Raw genomic sequence first — 18539 nt, 5'->3', positions numbered from 1 at the left:
TAGCTTTTTGACTCTATTGCGTAGTTCTAGGAATTTCTGTCTAGTTGAGGGGGTTTTAGTTTTGCTCCAGTGCTCCCAGGCTTTATCCCTGTTTTTCAGTTTTGACTTGGTGGTTTTCTGTAGTCATGGGGAGGGTTGTGCTTTGGTTCTGGAAAGTCTTATGGGGGCATGGTAATTAAGGATGCTCAGGAAGGTAGTATTAAAAAATGTAACTGTGTCATCAAGACTGAGATACTTTAGAGGATGCCAGTTACATTCTTTGAGGGATGAGATGAATGTGAGTGGGTTAAAGTTTAGTTTTTTATGTATTTTGATGGTAGATGACAGGTTTAGCTTGGTATAGGTTTTTTTGAGTAGGAATGTTGGGGAGTGATCACTGAGGCTATATGATAAGCAGCCTGTTATATATGACTGGGTGCTCTTACTGACTAGTATCCAATTCAGGGTAGTGTGCTTGCTGGAGTTTTTATTTATCCTGGTAGGCGACTGGACTAGTTGGGTGAAGCCATGAAGGTTTACATGATGTGTTGGATGGTTGCCAGAACAGGATTGCCAGTCAATATTGAAATCACCTAAAATGATAGTTTCTTGGGGGAGGTGGTGGGTAGACCAGCTGAGGAGGTTTTCTAGTGGAGGGATGTTTTGGCCAGGTGGGAAGTAGCATCCAATTATGTTGATGGTTTTGTTATGGTTTATTTTGAGGTTGGTATATATTATTTCTTCATTGCCCATTTGTGGAGCTGATGATTTTAAGATCTGGATGTTTAGATGCTGTTTAAATATTATAGCTACACCATCTCATTTCTTGTTTAGCCGGTCTGCTCTTAGTATGCCGTAACCTGTAGGGAGTATTTACTCACTGGTAATGTGAGGTTTTAGCCAGGTTTCTCTCAGGATGACTATATCTGGGGAGTACAAGCCTATGGTGGCATGGAGTTCATGGACTTTGTTGGATATACTTCTAATATTTAGGCTTAGTAGAAGGAAATCACCTGGCTTTCTATTGGCTGTAATATGGGAGAAGTTGTGGTTTCTAGTTTGATTATGAGGATTGGGGTTGGAGATGGTAGGGCCAGGGTTGGGGTGGATGTCTCCACTTAAGGCTAGTTTTGATATGCATGAGGTTATTAGTTTTCTCAGTTTTTGAATGTGTTTGTTTATAAGGGAAACTTTCTGATTGTGCTCTGTGGGTAATAGGTATGGTGGGAGGGTTACTATGTTAAGTTGTAGGGATGCTTTATGTTTGAGTAATATAGTTGGTAGAATATGTGGGGGGTGCATATGGATGGATCTTGAGTTGGTGGGAGGGGAGTTGAGTGAGGGTGAGGGTGAGACATGAGTGGTGGTGTGAGTAGTAGTGCAGTGGTAGTGTTTGAGTGGGGGAATGATGGAGCTTTGGTAGGATTTAAGATATGCAAGGAGAGTGCATGCAGTGAGCATAGGTAAGGTATGCTTGTACATGTTAGTTGAGGAGATGTGATAGTACTGGGAAGATGGAGGAGGTAGTGTTGGGTTAGAGCTGTGGTTGGCTATTGGAAAGATGGGAGGGTTTTTGAGTGTAATAAAAATGGGACCACTGGGGGCGGGAGGGAATAGGGGGCAGGGTGGGGAGTGAAGTGGGTAGAGACCCTGTTAGTTGCTCTTATGAGGGGGCTGAAAACAATCAGTTAACAGAGTTAACTGATAAATGAACATATGATAGTGACAAGGGTGGTTGTAGTTTTAATAATGGTGCCTGTCACAGGTAATTAACTTTGGGATTGTCTTAAGGTAATAAACAGGGAAGGGGGAGGGGAGAACAAGGGTGTGAGCATGCAGTTCTTTGTACTGCTGCTAATGAGCCAAAGCAAAGACAAGTTTGTGTTTAAGAAACAATCACAAATGACCAAGGATTGCTCTGAAACTGTAAGTCATTTCTTAACCATTTCTCAGATAGAAAAACAGGATAACCTTGTATCAGTAGGCTACTGTGGTCTCAGTTTAAATTAACAAATACACAGTATTGATCAGTTATGGATACTGTTTGCTAACAGAAGGGAATAAGAGAGAAAGTGGAAGATGAGTGTGTGTGTGTGGGGGGGGGGGGTTGGGGGTGGGGGGAGCTGCTTATAAGCCAAAGCAGATTGCTTTCCAGGGGAAAATGAATATTGGCTCAAACAGGTAGACACATACTCAAAGTTAACTTTAGCTGTTTGCAGACAGTTCAGACCCAGACTGCACTTTTCTTATAAGAATGATAAAAGTGATACCACAGTTGAATACTTAAGAGTGGTGTTAGGTCTAGAAAAGAAGAGTACAGAGAGGAGTAAGCACTTTTGAGATGGTAAATATATATTATTAAGATTACAAAAAACAAACTGAGCAAATAGCTACTGCATGCAGGAAAATGTCTTGAACCAACTACTAGTATATGCAGATACTGAGCCAATTGGAAAAACATCTGTTAGAAGAAACCTCAGACAGTTATGCAGTCACAGATAAAAATATAGCGAGCAGCAATCTGTCGTGGTTCTCTAATGTGATTCTATCCACCAGTAACAGCACAATTATATAGAAATAATTAGATACCAGTATGAGCTGTTTACACACAACACAATTACATGAATAACATTAGTGAACAATGTTAGATGGTTCTTCTAGATGGTTAACAATCTACCAATATACTTTTTTTGGCTTTCAGCCAAGTTTTATAATCATCCCATGTTAACTCTAAAGAGATCTGTTCTAACACAGATGCAAAGTTTGAAAATTGGTAATTCAAATACTATTGTTTGAAGTGACATCTAGAATACTTTTATTAACTCATGTTATCATTATTAAATTTTGGTGGGTAGGTCAGATGACTGCTATCCTGTAATTGTTGAGGGTATATTTAAATGAAAATTGAATGATAGCATTTTATCTGATGAAATCTGCTGAGTGACAGATGAAACCATCAGCTTATTAAAATATATTTGGATCCTTTTGTCAGCATTGTGAAGTTTTAAATTAAGTAAACAATTTTTTATTTATTTTACATTTGTTGACCGGGCTAGTCTAGCTGGACATATATCCGTTTACAGCAGAGGCCCGGGGAGAAAAGCTCCAGTACGGATAAAATCACAGTGATTTATAACAATAAAAATTTTTCTTCATAGAATTATGCAAGGTACAAGAGAGGATAGCAATAACATTTAAAAACTTTTAAGTCAAGTTATACAAAAAATAAGAACTAAATACTAAAGTTAATAAAAAATAGAAGGCATCCCTTAAGATTCAACTCTCAACTCCAGAAGGTATCAGGTAGGGCCGTAAGGGGACAGGAAGAAAAAATTAGGCGTATTCAAACATACTTTCAGTCGGGATTGGTACAAGGGCATAGCCATTGAGAAGTAAGATGTTCTTTGACTTGTCTTTTGAACAGAGAGGTGGACTCTAGAATAGCTATTTCTTGAGGGAGTAGATTCCAGTGTTTACCTATGGAATTTGAAAATAGCGCATCCCCAGCTTTATTATATGATTTAGTTATGGATACTAGATACTTATTGGCAGAACGAAGTGTGGCTAGGTTCTTATATGGAGAAATAAGTATAGCCAGGCTTGGAGTATTATCAGGGAAATGCAGGGTTTTATGAATGATAAGTAGTTGTTGGTAGAGTAGGTGGTTACTTAGTTCTAGCCAATTTAGTTGTTTCAGGTTGTGACAGTGGTGAGTTCTAAGGGGAGTAGCATTAATGAATCTAGCTATACTGTTATAGCAGGTAGAGAGTTTGTTGTGTGGTATATATAGCTGAAGCATAAAAAAGGGTGGAAAGCAGGTGGGTCTGTGCAATGGTTTTTCTAGCTGCTGGGTTAAGGAAGGGTTTAATTCTGTAGTGTCCCAATTTTTTTATTAACAGCTTTAATAGTACTATTAATTTGGTCATCAAAGTTAAGATGGTTGTCAATGGTTACACCTAATAGTCGAGTGGTATTGTCAGGGTTAATACAGGTAGAATTATTTGAGGTGATAGTAAAGAAAGGTGTAGGAGATTTATTAGTAGGAGTACAGAGAAGAAGCTTTGTTTTTTTGGGGTTAAGGAGGAGGCAGTGCTGCGTAAACCATTTTTCAACATTATGAAAGGTTGTTTGGGTGATGGACTGGAGAGAGGGAATATTTGTAGCAGAGCAGATCAATGTCGAGTCATCTGCATATTGGATGCAGGTTGCTTGTGGCATATTCAAATAAAGGTCATTAATAAATACTGAGAAAAGAAGGGGTCCAAGGATAGATCCTTGTGGAACACCAACATTTACTGGGAGTAAGGATGATAGGTTGTTCTCCCAAAGCACTGCTTGTTGCCTGTTTTCGAGATAGCTTCTAAACCACTGTAAAGTATGTAAGCTTAAAGAGAGGATGTTAAGTTTTTCAAGAAGTATGTTATGGTTAACCATATCAAAAGCTTTTGATAGATCTATGAATAGTGCAGAAGAGAAACGGTTATTATTTCGATTTTTATTTATGGAGTCAGCAAAGGAAAGAAGGGCAGTTGTACTGCTATGGTGGGGCCTGAAACCATGTTGACAGTCAGCTAGAAGGTTGTTTTGAAGAAGGTAGTTAAGAAATTCAAGTTGAAACTTAAGAATGAGGAGAAAAAATATGAAAAGATGCCTAGCTAATGACCGTAATAATAATAATTTATATTACAAGTATATTAATATATAATGACAAAAAAACTAATATTCAGATAACATCTATTTTTAATGTAGGTAAGCTAATAAATCAGAGGAAATTGCTAATATCCTTAATGAGTTTTTCACTGGAAGGACAAATACTATTCCAACACAAAACTGAAATAGTGGAGATCATGATCTAAAGGAATTTGTCCCAAGATATTAAAAACCATAATAGATCAAGGTCTGAGGAAAGTTAGGGTTGACATATCAATGGGTTCAGATAAAATCCCCAGTGTTTATCAGTTAATACTAGAAATGTGTTAATCTCAGTATTTCTTTTCATTTTAATGGATTTCTAAAACCTGGTCTAGGACTTAAATCTTGGAAAATATTTTCAGTTATTCTCATTTTGGAAAAAAAGGGATACGTTGGAGGTTTCTAATTACAGACTGGCAATTCTAACATCTCTGATTTGCAGACTGAAGATTTGTTATTCAAATACTTTCACACCCAGCAAACAGTAAGAACATAATTGATTTATGTTAACATGGACTTTCCCCAGGCAGATGTCATTATATATTAATATACTTGTATTACAAGTATATTACAAGTATATATTAATATACTTGTAATATAATTTATTACTATTACGGTCACTAGCTAAGCACCTTTTCATATTTTATCTCCTCATTCTTAAGTTTCAACTTGAATTGTTTACTTAATTTAAAACTTCACAATGCTAACAAAAGGATCCGAATATATTTTAATAAGCCGATGCTTTCATCTGTCACTCAGCAGACTTCATCAGATAAAATGCTATCATTCACTTTTCATCTTATAGAATTCTAAAACAGGTTAGCCTAGCTATGGATGCAGGCTTATCTGTGAGAGTTTTTTTAGATCTTACCAGAGCATTCACTACATTATCCCACTGTTCTATATATAATGTCTTGTTGAATTATGAATATAAGTTTTATACAATTAACTGGATTATGCACACAATAGGCCAGATTTATTAACAGCTGCATTATGTGCAGCTACCACGTAGGTGGGATGGTGTGCCATGCACACAATAGAGCACTATTTCAGATTCAGTAAATGGAGCTACACTTAGTGCATAGCTGAAAAACAAAAGCAAATGGCTGAGTATGCTAATGATAGCATATACAGCCATATTACATGCAAATTTACTAATCCTGCATGTTAGAGTTATACATGAAGCTATAAAACAATCATGTACATTCAGTTTGGTCATTTGCCCTGAAATCCAAAACTCACTGGATTACAGCCATGATTACACTTAGAAAAAAGCATGTTAGTATTTGCTGCTACCATTAAAAGGTTGTATGTACAGCAGGCTTTTATTAAAGTTGCTGCTGCTGTTGACCAGACCTCTGCCAAAAAGAATAAGGTTTTCTTTTTACTCTATTTGATATAATCTGGACTACTTGAACCAGAAAATTGTACAGCAAAACTGGGTAGACATGGAAACAATATACTAATTATCCAATGTCTTTTGCCCTCATTTGAGGCCCAAGATAAGTGTGGAACCTGTTTGAAAAAAAAGTGCTTAGTTCCATATGCAAGTAGTAATTTGTCCCTAAGATGACAAATCTGTCTTGTGTACAGTAATATATGTAATACTGTATGTCTATGATGCCTCCAATATCTACCTATGAGCTCTGTGCAATAATATGCAGCAAGCATTTTATTTTCCCACACATGTATGGAACCGTAACTACATTAAAATGTGCAAAGGCCAATACACAGTCATCTGTCATTGGTACAGGGTGGTGGTGGGGAGAATACATGAGGGTAAGCCTAAGACCAAAGAAGTGAGTGTGAGATATTCAATTGTATTGCCTACTTGAAAGTTCTGCAGTATACCCACTGTTTGTCCTCCATTTCAGAACCAACATTAATGTACAAAGTAAGTAAAAAATTAAAGCTCCATAACAGTGCACACAAGTAAATAAGCCTCTCCCCTCACAAAAGTAAAAGAAATGAAAAGAAAGTGTATAAATCATAAATAAGACAACAGCTGTTTAACTGAGTAGTACATTGCAGCATTAACCAAAGCAATGTATACATTTTCAATACAAATGGGTAAAAGTGTTCAAGGATATCCACATCTCTGGAGGGTGTTCAGTTATATATCACAGTCTTAATACTTTTGTGGGCTACAGATGTCAAAGCCTTGATCTTGCTAAAAAGTGATACAACATTGTTCTGCAATAACTTGCCAGACTAGCATAGAAAATGCTCCATAATGTCATGTTACATCCTTGACAAAACTTTGTAATGTAATAAATAATTGATATACATGTCCATGCCACCAGCAAGGGACAAACAATGCACACATTGCTATTGGTATATTGTGAAATGCAATCCATCCATAAGGTTGAAATACAGGATTTTGGAAAAAAGCAGCAAATTGCCTTTGTATCAAATTAGTATTGACACTTGAAGCATGTTATCAGCATGTAGCTCTCTGAATGAACAGTCTCCCCTACCACAATATGCATTTTCTTACCTACATGATTACCTTGATATTGTGCAGATTCAGCCCTGTAAGCACTGTGAGTATGTTAATGAGCTGCAAACTCATTAGCATTCATGTATTCCAAAATCCGCACTAAGTGTAGGGAATGTAAACATGATGTATGGACCTACACATTTGCATGCACATGCCCTACCTCTGCAAGGACAAGCACTGAGAAGTGTTACTTGCTAAGTGCTTGCAAGTGTGAATAATCTCTGACTGCAGTATCAATCAGGGTGCGTCTGGGAGAAGATACTGACAAGCCATTTTGTGACTACCATTGACTGATTTAGAAGAGAAACTTTCCTAAAATTGATATGAATTGTTTATGACACCAGTTTCTGCATCTGAATACAATTGCATCTGCAATTCTAAGGAATTTGATTACTTACTGAAACATATAGCAACTGCAAGGCAAATCACATAGCAGTCTTGTTACAGAAGTAGAAGCATAGATATTTGAATGATGTTCACAAAATAAAGAAAAGCAAAGAGATGCTGTGTTCAAATGTTTCATTTTATATTGTGTAAGGAAAGACTATCTTTCCTGTTGCCAGTATCACAGCCAGCCAGCCATCCATCCATCCATCCATCCATCCATCCATCCATCCATCCAACACAGGCAAAGGTCAGGAATATTTTTCTGTTGCACATGTAATGTCAATTGATACCATGTCATGTACTGATTATAGGTAATCTCTTTTTTAACTTCACAGTATAATGTGTGTGGCACACAGTGATAATCTGTACCATGTCTTGTGAATGCTTTCAGGTTCTAATAAAGACATGGCTGTGTTTGGGTGAACATAATGATGTTTAATAAGCATATGGTCATGTAGAAACACAACCAAGTTGAGGAACTATCACAAGTATACATTTTATCTGCTTTTTTACATAATGATTCCTCTATTTTAGTACCTTTTATCTCTTCCTCTTTTGCTTTCCATTCTGCATTGTATACTCTGGACTGGCAAAAGTCTCCAGCAAAGAACTACAGTTCAATGCCTAAGGAAAAACAGTAAAAAATGTAATTTAGGCTGTCTTCTCTAGCAGAATCAATCCTGGTGGTGGTGCACAGATGCTAGCACTTTTGATAGCACTTAGTGAAAAATTCTTACCTCTCAAATAACTATTCCTGTGGCACAAGGTATAAGAGAAGTGAATTGAAAGAAATAAGACAGGTGATGCAGGTTTGAAATCCATTTAATTCTTAATGTTACAAAGGGGGGGTCAAATACATATTTACAAACCTTTTTAAATCAGAGTGTTGTATAAAAGTCAAATATTCTCAGTATTGCTAACAGCATATAAGCTGTTGTTTATACACTTCCATATTATTTGTTATTAACTACAACTCTGATAATGTGTTCCAGAAAGTACATTTCTGGTATTGCAAGGACATGTGAGAAGTATGGATGTGTCACTTCTTGCTCTTGTCATTGCAAGATATATCCATTGACTGAATGCTTTTACTGTCAGTTCTTTTTCTCTCACATTTTTTCCATAAAGCATTTTGAATTTTTTCTCCAATCAGCAGTGCACAAACATAGTCACTGCCTAAGGAAAAAGTGAAACATTTAATTTCGGCTGCCTTCTGTAGCATAAACAAGCCCAGCAGGGATGTGCAGGTGATAGCACTCTGGATAGCAATTAGCAAATACATTTATTTATTTATTTATTTATTTATTTATTTATTTATTTAATTATTTACATTTGTTGACCAGGAGTGTCTGACTAGATGTAGCTCCACAGTTAAAATAAACACAGTAGCTACATTGGATTACATGGCGATTAACAATTTGATTAACATAGCAATTAATTGCAAACATATTTACAGATGAAGAACATAGTTTATCAGTAGAGAACTAGAATCTTTTTCTGCGAAGTACATAACAGACATTAACAAATCTTACAATAAGAAGTTCCTGCTGTATAAGTACTAGGCTTATGAGCATCTGAGCTTGCTATAATCAAGGTAGTTAGTGAGGTGGAAAGAAAAGTAGTGGTTGGATGGGGTGGGTGATATTAGAGTGGGAGTTGCAAGGGCATAGCCAGCATGTTTTTAGGTGCATTTTTAGTAAAGTTTTGAAGTGGGTACATGATGGTACAGATGAATTGTGGGTGGGAGGGAGTTCCATAATTTGGCTATGGTGCAAGAGAATAGTGCTTCACCAGCAGAGTTATTGGCTTTAGTGATCTGCAAGTGATTTTTGTTGCTGGATCTTAGTGGTCTGGTGGTGCAATAGGGTTGGAGTAGATTCTGGAGGGATGGGACATTTAGTGGATGGTTTACTAGTTTGTGGGTGAGTGAGAGTTGATACCATTGAAGGAGGTGAGGGAGTTCAAGCCAGCCCAGTTCAGCAAGTGAGAGACAGTGGTGACTACGGTAGGATGCCCCTGTGGTGAATTTGGTGATTTTGTTGTAGCAGGTCTCTAGCTTGTTTAGATCGCATTGCCTTAGGTTGGTATATATATTGGAGAGGCATAAAGTAGGGTGGGGATAAGGTGGGCATTTGCTATTGAACTCTTTGTTGCTTTGGTGAGAAGTTGCTTATTTCTGTATAATGCTCCTAGTTTTTTGTGGACTTTTTTATGGCTAAATTCAATCTGTGAGCTAACTTTCCCTGTGCCCCAAGGTGTAAGTGTAAAGTGTAATTGTAGGGATCATACAGACCGAAGGCAGGTGCTGCAGGACTCAAACCACTTGACAGATACTTTTACAGAGGGGGTCAGAATGTCATAATAAATGTACCTCATTATCATAACTCTGTCTATTGCAAGATATTTGTCATTACTGCTTGCCACAGAAGCACAATATAATGCGTGCAAATTATGTAAAACATGACACCGGTGATATTTAATGTAAAATTCACATACATAGTGATGATATGTACAATATTTTTGTTGTAATTATTGATTTCTTACATATCATAAGTATGTATGCTTATGACAGTATGTGCTATGAAGAATGTACTTAATCTAACACACCATGTCACAGGTTATGCAACTGCATTCATCTGAGATGTATTTACAAGCACAAACAATGTCTTTCACAAAGAAAGGCAGCCCCATGACTAATTAGTCACAGACATGCATCTATATCTCCATTATTTCTACATTCAGTCTCACATTAGCTCAAATTACAGTCTTAACAAGTAAGGTCTCCTGTGATAATGACAGTTAATCAGCAAAGTATAAAATGTTATCCTTTTTGTCCTCTTTGGTTCAATTCCCAGGTAGGTACTACTCAATCTTACCAGTATCTAATTCCAAACATGCCAATATGTCAGAAGTCATACCATTTTTCTTCCAAACAACCATGATCATAATCAACAACATAAAGCATATCAGTGTTTAACATTGGAGCATGTCTCAGTAATATGAGCATCGCACATGGCTGAATCTCACTGCCATTTTTAACACCTTCTTTGCTCCTTAATGTACTCATTGCCAATGTGACTGGCAAGCCATTGTTGTGCTTCCACTTGCCCAAATATATGCATTGCTGCTGAAAAAAAATGACCGTCAGGACAGGGAGGTAAACTGACCATTGGGTTTGGCCCACCTTACATCTACAGGTGGTTGCAGCACCACCATAGGTAGCAGAGACACCCAGCTCATCTGGATCACAACCTGTCAGCATTGTCTCTGCAACTCCTGCCCTACCTAGTCCACCTGAATCAGGTAGCTCTAACCTACCTGCTGGTGCCATGTTACACTCTGGGAGCAGTGGTACTGGAGAGGGTGATTTTGGCCACTCAGTCACACCCACACCCAATGGCTCGGAAGACAATACACCCAACCAAATTGCCAAGTCCTTCAATTCCTTTTTTACAGAGACCATTCAATCTCTTGCCAATCAGTTGTCACCCAACACAACTTCTTATTCCCATAATACTAACAATCCATCACTACCTTTATTCCAACCTGGTCCTACATCCTCTCATAACAGTATCAACCCACCACTATTCAAATTTCAACCTGTCCCCACATCCCTTGTCCGCACCCTAATTCAAAAACTAAAACCCACCACTCTCGCTGCAGACCTACTACCTGCAGAATACCTTCAAAAAGCTGCTAAAGCTATAGCCTACCCCATAACTATTCTCATCAATAGAACTATCTCTGAGGGTACCATCCCATCACTCTGGAAAATTTCTCATATTATTCCCCTTCACAAAGGTGGCAACTCCAATGATCTATCTAATTACAGACCCATCGCCATATTATCCCCCCTAGCAAAAATCATGGAGAGGTGCATTCATAAGCAGCTCTTAAAACACTTACTTGAAAACAACTTGCTAGCTAGCTGTCAACATGGCTTTAGACCATCTCACAGCACCACCTCTGCTCTGTTATCCTTCACCAACTGCATCAACAAAAATCATAACAATGATACACTATCCTCAGCTCTCTTTATTGATCTGTCAAAAGCTTTTGACATGGTCAACCACCAGCTACTCATAAACTTTCTCAAAAACTTGTCACTAGCTCCTCCCACTATACAGTGGTTTCAATCTTACCTACAAAACAGGCAACAAGCCGTATTATGGCAGAATAGCCTATCTTCCCACCTCCCAATAACCCTCGGAGTTCCTCAAGGCTCCATACTTGGTCCCCTCCTCTTTTCAATCTTCACAAATGACTTGCACACAGTCATACCTCAAGCCACCTGTATTCAGTATGCAGATGATTCCACATTAGATGCAATCACTACTTCAGTCTCTAACACAAAACGTATTTAACATAGTTGAGAAATGGCTCATTGACCGTTGCCTCATTCTCAATCCAAAAAAAACAAAAATGCTATTATTCACACCCACGCGCAGAACTTCCCCAATATACTTCAGCGTCACCTCAACTAATGGTACAGAAATATCTCCAGAACCAATCACAAGACTACTTGGGGTACTAATTGATAACAACCTCTCCTTTGAGCCTCATATTAATAACACTATAAAAACAATTAACAAAAAACTAGGTTCCCTCTACAGAATCAAACCCTTTCTAACCCCAAAGCCAGGTCCACTATTGCCCGTACCCATTTAATCTCAACCCTTACATACGCATCCCCTATCTACACTAAACTATGCAAAAGCAATATGAACAAACTTTCCATCGCCTACAATAATATAGCAAGATTTGCAACTGGCTCAACCTATAGAACCCATCACTGCAACAATCTTAAACAACTAGGCTGGTTAGAACTGTCAAATCTAATTTTACTGAACCAACTAACAATAGTCCAAAAGATACTATACCAACCTTCAAAGACTCCCATACTCACCAACCTAATCTTCCCCTACTATAACCTAAAGATCCTATACTCATCAAACAAATTACTAGTGCAAATAAATAAAACCAACAATCTGGCTGCTGACTCTCTGTTCTCCAATGCAGTAGTAAAAACCTGGAACTCCCTCCCAGATCACCTTACATCCATTTCCTCAGCTCCCCTATTTAAAACCAAACTTAAAACATACCTCAAATCGCACTGGTTATGCCCTTGTGCTAATCCAGACTAAACACCAGTCTTTATATGATGACACCTCTCTACATACCAGCACAAGCAAAATTACCTCTTACTTATAATTGTGTGCATATCAATATACCTATTAATAGTGAACTATTTAATAACTAATTGAATTACTAACAAACATCATATGGGTGACTTTTATAACTAACTTTGGTATTGGTTTATAATCAGAGACTTGATTGCTGTATTGTGTTTTTCTAGCTAACTTAGCCTACTAGCAAACTATATTGGTCTGACTTTATTGCTCAATAGTGTGCATTGTTGTCTTACATAGTTTTAAACATTCCCCTGCATTACTATACTACCAATGTTGTGCTACATCTTCTTATTCATCTTTGTACCTATATTCATAGCTCTATTCAGTAAGAATCATCCTACTAATATGACAATAGGAAATACCTCTATAATAGCTAAAACTTACAATGTACTTATGTCTTGTAAATACTATTTTGTAGTGCGGAGCTTTTCTCCCCGGGCCTCCACTGAAAATGGACATGTATCCAGTTGGACCAGCCCAGTCAACAAATGTAAAATAAATGTAAAATAAAATAAAATAAATTGTCACCAAACAGGGGTGGACTAGGCTAGTGAAGGGCATGATGGAGAGGGGGCATTTGTGCCCAAATCAGCAGGGTTGAACATGTCTTGTGTCACATTGCCAGAAAAATGTAATGTCCACCAGTGACCCAGGCACCTGACATGGAAGACTGATGCAATTTTGAGGATGAGGACTAGATTCTCAGTGTTCTCAAGCTGGATGTATATTCACCTCTGAGGTCCTCTTCCTATCGCCTTTCATGGTGTTCTCCAATCTTTTGTCTCCATCACCATTCTTGTCTGTCTTGTATGTCCTGTAAGTCTGCAACTGCTACCTAACTTACCTTACCTACCTGACTCTTTCATTGCTAAGCATCATCCCTAACACTTCTCTCTCTCAAAAAAAAAAAAACGGCACCTATACCAACAAAAAAAAATCACACCCCATAGATAGCTCTGTACTTTGCCTATGCATCATCTTGGCTATAAAACATTTTTTCTCTTGTTGCCACCCATCCCTGGTGCGATGACTCTTGAAAGTCATGAAATTCTTTGTACAGTTCTACATTTAAGTTGTGAACAAATGTATAGCTATGGTGCTCTCCCACCATGCTCCTGAAAATTCCTGTACTCTTTCCCCTGTGTCCTCTGCTTGCCACCCCTATTTTCACCACTGTGCTATCAACCTCTTTTTCACACATTTAATCCAGTCAAGAAATAGAATCCCACACAACACAAATGGCCAGAAATGTCCCTTGGAAAAGCCTTCACTTTTTGTCCTTAGCACTTGTGTGGAGGTTGGCATTATGCACCAGTGCTGAGTGATTGTGAATGCCCTTCAGCTTCCGATGGCAAAAGCTAAGATTTTAATTTCAGCTGCAGCAGTATGGTTACTTTCATGCAAATATTCTTAAATCTGCAGTACTATGGGAATACAGAATAAAGGCAGACTAAAGAGAGTACTGTGAAACAGTTACCATAATAGTTCTTAGGCTACTGGATATAATAACATAGAAGTTCCTATGTGGCATGCTGCAATAATTCTCCTGACTGTAGACTGATAGTTTTGCATAGTGTCATGGATTTGATTACAGCATGACATTTTATATTTCTTTCATATAGTTAACTGCAGACATCTGTATTTCTCTCCATTTACAATATTTCTTTAGCATACCATTTGAATAGTGCATCAAGACATCATTTGCAAAAACAATGCAGCCCCAACAGGCAGAATTAGTAAGCCACCTTTATCCTGTTTATGTCTTAATGTTGGCTCCTTTCTCCTACCCCTTCTTGCTGCCTATAGCAAACACTTTATTACACAGAGCATGACAGCTTCATAATAAGGAAATAAGTAAGAGTAACATGCTATCTATATGGTCTTATATGTGCCACAAATATACTGTTGCTATTCATCTCTCCATCTGTTTCTATCTCTGTTCACCCCTTCTGTTTCAGTAAGTTGTCACTGTCCTTCAATAGTGTTATTTAAAGTGTGTGAAGTAGGAGTTTGAGTTCCTTTGTGGTATGATAAGATCATTCTCAAATCTCTAGACAGAGTTTTGCATACTTTCAAGGCTTCTAATCCAGACATTAGCTAATTGTCAATGACTGTTTTAGTACACTATTTTATGTGCAGCTGTTGCTCACATATTCTTATGAGCCAGTATTATCCCACTTCTGTCATAAGCTACTTGGTCCCTGCCTCCTTCTCACCCTAAGTATCTCCCCATTTCTGTGTCATTAGTCTTCCTCATCTGTTTTTGTGCAATTCCTTGTGCCAAGCACAAACTGAAAACTGAGGTCACTTTACTGTTGTGCCTTGTGTATTCCCATCACCAAATGTTCATCTCTTCCCACCCCTTCTGTGTCATCTAGTATACCTCTTTGATTCATAACTGTTTCCATAGGTTCATAGATTAGTACTAAGCTAACTGCCCTTGCGAGCCATTTTAAGCCTAGCCAAATATCCCTTGTGAGACTCAAACCCTGCACCTTGTGTTTGTAAGGCAAACACCTTAACCATTAGGCCACCCTCCCACCAAAAGCCATATTTCCATTGTCACTAACATGCTTGGTCCCTCATGTGCCTCATAATACACCTGTAGCATATATATCAGGATTGATTAACTGCAAATGTCATGACAAATGTGAAAATCATGACACCTGAAACATGACCCTAACACATATCTGTTCAGTATTCCATCAGAAATGCTTTTTATGGGTAAAGGTTGTGTGTATTCCCATTCTCCATTCAAAACCTCAAGATATAATTTTGCATGCACTAATACTTTGCCATCAGTGGTGCGAATACATTTAGCAGGCTGAACTACAGGCAGAGAGTAAAAAAATTAAAACAAATAATTTGTTGTTTAGGTTGCACAATGTCTGCATTGAATTTTGATAAGTTATTTGAATTTCAGAGTGACATTGACTTAGTTAGTCTGTTAATGTATGCCTGCAGAGCAAGGGTTATACTTGCAACTGCTTTAGAATGTTACAATATTGGTTAACCTATTCACACATAATCCATCACTGTTATTCTGTTTTGCACTATCTTGTTTAAGTACTGTCTGCAGTATCAATGCACATTGTGGAAGTATAAGACAAGTGTGCAATCATCCCGAAGTACTACTGGTTTATAACTGTGATTGTCATTGGCATTCCTTACTGAAAAACACACAGGGGTCTGAATGCAGAGATGATAAAATCAGAAAGAAAAGGAGAGTAGTATTGTTGGAATTGAATTCATATTCAAATGTTGGTAATTACTTTAACAAGACGGACCTTGTTTTTTACAAAATGTCACTAAGGCAACACTGATATATAGACTGTATTTTATGTGGCATACATCATGGACAGAAGTAAGTTAAAAAATAAAAAAGATAGCTGAGTGCACAAGTTGCAGGATAGAAAAGTGTCCAATTCTAGTAGGTGTTTTGTGCCAGGCTGGAAAAAAATAACAGTGTTGAATCCTCAAGACACTGAAACATTTCTACAATGGGGTTATGCCAGGTTCAGGAGGAGGATGGCCCCGCTGTTGTAAAAGGGAGTAGCACTCTACAAAAATCGCAAAGACTGATAGCTCAAAAAAGAGCCATACACATGACAGAGTGGACTACAGAGGATAAGAAAGAAATTATGTATGTTACTATTATGCAAGAAGCTCAGAATTTCCAGACACAAGATATACAAAAATATCAAGAGAGAAATTACAGGAAGAAAAATACTTGCTCAAGAAAAACTATCAAAAGCTTCAAATGCAAAATTGTGTTCATTAATACAACAGATTCATGAAAATGTAGAAACAGTCAGGTGTGCCCCCCCAATCCTGTGTAGAAATGTAGTAACAGTCAGGTGTGCCCCCACAATCCTGTGTAGAAATGTAGTAACAGTCAGGTGTGCCCCCTCCCAACAACTGTGTAGGAATGTAGAAATAGTCAGGTGTGCTCCTCCCAACCCAATTTAGAAATGTAGTAACAATGTGGTGTGCCCCGCCAATCTGATCTACACACATCGTAACAGTCAGGTGTACCCCCACAACCCTATGTAGAAATGTGGTAACATGTATGCGTAGGTATAATAACAGTGGAGCTCAGATGCCCAGAGGTGAAATGGAGACACCCTTGGAATTGTACATACAGGTATGCATCACATTATCTGGTCCTGTAGTAGGCGATACCGGTGTTGTCTGCCCGAACACATGCAGATCACAAAAGAGGTAGGACTGATGCATTGAGAAACAGCTAATGTACCTGCACATGCCAGCATAACTGGAATACCCCATGCATATCTGTGTGTCAGATGTAAGTAGTGTCCATAGCACACATGCACCCAGCTCATGCAAACACCACCCACAGGTATCTCTCTGGTCGTATCCCTACTGTGGGTAATGGGTACAATATGACCCCCACCTGTATATGGCAATAGTGAAGGAATGCAGCAAGCAGTGCAGGTGACCCATGCAGGTGTGTCCCTAGCAGTAGGTAGCACCCTGTCAGCATCCACACCACCTGATCAAGACTGATAGAATGTATTGGCATGAACATCTAGCACACCTACCCTGTCACCCCAGGGGAATATACTGCATGGCAGTCTGAGACTGTAGGCTGACAAAATGCAATGGCCTGCCACATCTGGCCCGCAACACCTAATGGCCCACAAGTCTCTGCAAAAGGCCTGTGTCTCACATGTACTGCCAATGCATGTTATGTCATGGACACCCAAATAACAACATAACACACTCCACATAAGCCATATGTAAGGCCATGTGGACAAACTACAGTAACATGTGCACCATGTCCCACTGCATGAACTGTGGACCAACACCAATGCACAGCTGTGATGGGGTGATAACCTTAGGGAAAATATCAGAGAATGTATGCATAATGTATGGAAGAGGATAGAATAACAAAGGGCATGTGGGAGCATGGGCAGCATGGAATGTGCAATGTCTGACACAAAGCTGTGTGCAGACACTATCCCTGGCTGCAAACACATACATGGGTGGCTACATACCTGCCCATACACCACAATAGGGGTAATGTCCTGATTCATGGCCCCTGCCTCTGGGTAACCTGTGTGAATCTGTACAGCTGTGAAGTATTGCCACAGCAAGATAAGGCCATACTGTCATGTTGATGGATGTATACATATGGGATCCTCTGCTAGCACTGTACCAAGGTGCTGAACCGGATACGCAGATCCAGCAACAAGTGTCTGCAGCTCCCCCTCCAGGATGGCCTAACTTACCATGAATATGTAGGCATCTGCCCACAATACCAGAGACAGCTGCAGTCACCCTTGTCCCCCAAGACATCACTGTGAGCAAGAATGTCCAGCTGACAGTACATGAGGACAGAAAACATCACAGTGTATAACAGTACACATGTCTGAATATCTCTGCTAACAGCAGTACCATGCAGCTGATGCAGCACAGACACAATCTCCTACAGTACACACTATCCCCTGCACAGTTTGTTCCCATATTGCCAGATGATCGAGGGATACCCTGCAGAAACAGTTTGCTACCTGTACGTGCACAACACAAAGGTCTGCACTGGAGTACAAACTACCTGGAATTGATCCACACATTCAATACAGAAGGGCATACTGGGCATGCTCACACACTAAAATGAAACCCATGTCTGCAAACAACAGTGGACCATACATATCTGGCAGTTGCAGATGTTAGTGCATACACACCTCAGTATACACCAGTCATGCTTTGCACACACAGTGGATAGGAATACAGACATATCCAAGGACAACACACTATAATAAGCCAAA

The sequence above is a fragment of the Protopterus annectens genome, chromosome 5.part0, assembly GCF_019279795.1.
Source record: "Protopterus annectens isolate FY-2018-M chromosome 5.part0, PAN1.0, whole genome shotgun sequence".
Lineage (NCBI taxonomy): Eukaryota > Metazoa > Chordata > Ceratodontiformes > Protopteridae > Protopterus > Protopterus annectens.
This window is presented reverse-complemented; position numbering follows the sequence as displayed.